The sequence below is a fragment of the Acartia tonsa genome, chromosome 7 (genome assembly GCF_053477335.1).
Source record: "Acartia tonsa isolate MP-2025a chromosome 7, ASM5347733v1, whole genome shotgun sequence".
NCBI classification, from domain to species: Eukaryota; Metazoa; Arthropoda; class Copepoda; order Calanoida; family Acartiidae; genus Acartia; species Acartia tonsa.
In genome coordinates this window covers 2,099,342-2,103,059 of record NC_137266.1, presented here as the reverse complement: position 1 = coordinate 2,103,059, position 3,718 = coordinate 2,099,342, and the positions used below count along the sequence as shown (strand labels likewise).

Here is a 3,718-nt window from a genome sequence, read left to right as displayed (position 1 = left end):
TTTTAAGGGATTTATGCATTAATTATTATGAAATATAGTATAAGGTAGAAATTAATGATTTTTCTAAATAAGAAATGTTTGAAAAAAAGAAATTCTATCCCTATCACTTTAGAGGACAGCTGCTGACCCCCATTCTTATGGATGATCCTAAATACATGTTAAAGATAAAAATTACCCTGAAAAGTATACAAAAATGTTTTTTTATGTGTTAAAAAAATTCATTTTAAAATCTTGATTTTGAGGATGATGACCTTTCAGATGCTCCTGTTGGTGGTGATGGTGAGCCAAATGTTATCTAAGTACATGCCCATTACAACAACTTGTCTATTAACCTATGTACCATTTTTTGTAGTCATAGCAGCCTCCAATGGAGCCTTCCAACAAGAAATATAACCATCTTCTAAAAACTACAGTATTCACCTTATGAATTGAAGTAAATAAAATTGCAATTCTTTTCTTTTTTAATAATGCTGGGCTGGAGAATGCTATAACTACAAAAATTGGATCATAGTTTAATATATAAGTTTTCATGATGGACATGCACTTTGATAACATTTGGCTCAACATCACCACCAATAGGGGCATCTTAAAGGTCATCATCCTCAAAATCAAGATTTTAAAATAGATTTTTTCAACACACCAAAAATCATTTTTGTATAATTTTCAGGGTAATTTTTATCTTTAACATTTATTTAGGTTCATCCACAAGACTGGGGGTCAGCAGCTGTCCTCTAAAGTGATAGGGATCGAATTTATTTTTTTCAAACATTTCTTATTTAGAAAAATCATTAATTTCTACCTTATACTATATTTCATAATAATTAATGCATAAACCCCTTAAAAAATTATTATTTTATCATAATCAATCTTTAAAAGAGTAGAAAAGTGCCTAAAAAAACCTTTTTTTTGCTTTGTTTTGGATTTGCATAATATGTTTGTTCACCAGTATTTCCCCCAAATGCTGTTTTTGAGATCTTGTGCTTTGTTGGTGGTGATTAATTAAAAATAACAGTGGAATTTTGTAACCAAAAGAGGCATCTACATTTTATATTTATTGTAAAATCATCCTAAATGAATAATAAAGCTGCTATTTTGAAAATTCAGATTTGCATAATATGTTTGTTCGGGGTTTAGTAGGACTAAAAAGAAATTAATTCAAAGGGATGGGCATAAAAATAGCCTAAAACCATTCCATGACTTTAATATACAGAATGAAAAAAATACAAAAAAATATGTTGTTTTGAAAAGTCACTACCTATTCATAGTAGGACTAAGAAGAAATTAATTCAAAGCCACACTAAGTATTTCCTCATGGAAATATTGATAAGTATAAAGATAGAACCAGAGAGAAAGAGGGACAATGGTCTATTCATTGCACTAGTCCCCTAAGTTTTAATAATGTTTTCTTATTCGTTGGTTTAACAACTTTAGTGAATTTTAATTGGTTGTTTTATTAATTGAGTGTTTAAACATTTCAACCACTAATTTTAATCTTCTTGGGGAGTATTTTTGTGAAACATCATTGGGGATGTACATCAATTTATCGGCAATTGTCTTATTCATTTAGATCACCTGATATAGAACTATAAAAAATATCTTTATAAAAGAATTTTATGTTTGTCCATTAAAATCTCACTCACCACTGAACCAATTGAGTTCTCTGGAAAGCTTTACATAGTATTATTGTTTTATGTTATTACATTTTTAATTAAGTCTTGGGATGGTTTTAGGCTATATTTATGTCCTTTAACCTACCCCTCTTGATTTTCGAATACATAGCCTTAATATGCTGGGGGTGCAGCCGCTAGTCTAAAATACAAAGTAGAACTAGTGTCTGTCTGTCTGTCTGAAGCGTAAGATCTCGGTAGCAACTGAACCGATGGGGCTCTACACTTTTAGGTTTTAGGCTATTTTCTTGAAGGATCAAATTTATTTTTATTATGTTTGAATTGCAAATAAATAATTCCCTTAACCCCTGATTTTTAAAAGAATTTGGAATATGCTAATAAAGTTAAACTTTTAAATGAGGGTGGGGAGGGCCCAGGGGGGTGAGATTAAAGTACCTTTTCCATGGATCTTAAGGGATATGACAATGGATGAATTAATGTACATCCCCAATTCAAATTGCACCATCTGTATATTTAAATCATTGGTTGAAAGCTTGATTTCATTGACCAATAAAGATTTGATAAAAGTATTCCTAAAGATTGAGTGTCTATGAAACTTTGGGTACCAGTGAAATATGAAGTTCATTGTCCACTCCCTCCCTGACATTTTACTTTTTTTTATGACACAATTCCCTATACTGTTAGTTGAACCCTTATTCCACCCCTTTTTTGCTTGATTAATAAAGAATGATGAACACATCAATAAGTAGCAAGGAATAAAAAACCATTGATGGGAATCATAGAGTTTTTCTTTTCTATTTCTATATTTTTTAGCATGACTTACAGATCAACGGACAAAGTAAATTACATACTGGATTATCAATAATATAGGGAAACTTCACAAAAAAACCCATCTTGAATAGCAGCTGAGAAAATCAAATTCCCCCATTGTGTTGAAGGACGGACAGACAAAGCGAATTATAGAGTAGCTTCGTAACCAAAAAGTTATAGATTAAGATACTGAAATGAAAAGAAAAGGAAAAAAATGTCACCAAATAAGGGAAAAGTTTAAAACAAATATCTGATTTGAATAACAGGGGGTTGTTTGAAACAGTAGGTACAACTCTATCAGTAAGGAAATTATTATTATATAAGAAAGCCAGAAAGAATTTACCAAATTTTCTTATCAGTATATTCATAAAAAGGACGCGCACCAACTATTCTATTCCCCAACAAGGCAAAAAATCAACACATCAGGCACCGAAATTTTTCGTTTATTGGCATAAACATCATCAGGGTCTAAAAAAATATTAAATTTTTTTCACAAAAAAAGTATAAGAAATGGTTATATACACAACAACATAACAAATCATTTTAGCAAAATGGTCAAAATTTAAAGAAACAAGGACAATTATATCAACAAAAAGCGTAGTAACAACAGGACTATGTAAATTTAAAATATGTAATAAAAAATTCTATAAAATAAAACAACTTACATGGTTATTTATATACATTTTTTCACATAAAATTTAGCAGTATCTTCGTGCATTGTCAAGAATAGAATGAGTTTTTTGGGGGGAAATTAGTTTGATAACAATACAGGCGGTCAAAATGGTCAAAATTTGGGTGGTTGTTGAAAATCATCTGTTTAAAGGGTTAAATAACTATTACAAAAATGTTATATATAATAAAGACAAAAAAAGGAGGTAAAAGAAAAAAATTTAAGGTTGCAACTGGCAATTAATAATTTCTGTTTAATCCAAAGATTACAGTATTTTTTTCTAAAATCCAATATTTTTCACGAACATCTAATAAAGTTTTATCTTTTTTATTTAATTTTTCAAAAGGTGTAAAAATCATATCTGAATGAGAGTGGTTTCTACTGTTAAAATGCTTTGGTACAGGTTTCTCATTCTTTTTATTTATGATATCCCATGAGTGGCTGTTAAAGCGTCTACACACAGATGTCGTAGTTTGGCCTACATATTGCATATCACATTTTTTACATTGAATTGAATAAATAATATAACTATCAGAGCATTTAATTTTAGATTTTATAGGATATTTCTTTTTTGAATGACTAGCAACATGTTCTGTTATGTTTTGACTAT

At 29.6% G+C, this 3,718-nt stretch overlaps 1 long non-coding RNA gene across 1 annotated transcript; it reads right to left on the bottom strand.

The window, feature by feature from the left end:
• Positions 1-2,865: 2,865 nt before the first annotated feature.
• On the bottom strand, positions 2,866-3,171 carry LOC145324050 (uncharacterized). The gene is made up of 2 exons (XR_013881177.1): positions 3,104-3,171; positions 2,866-2,906 (listed from the first exon to the last, which is right to left on the bottom strand). It is a non-coding gene; the product is annotated as an uncharacterized LOC145324050 (long non-coding RNA).
• Positions 3,172-3,718: the final 547 nt, after the last annotated feature.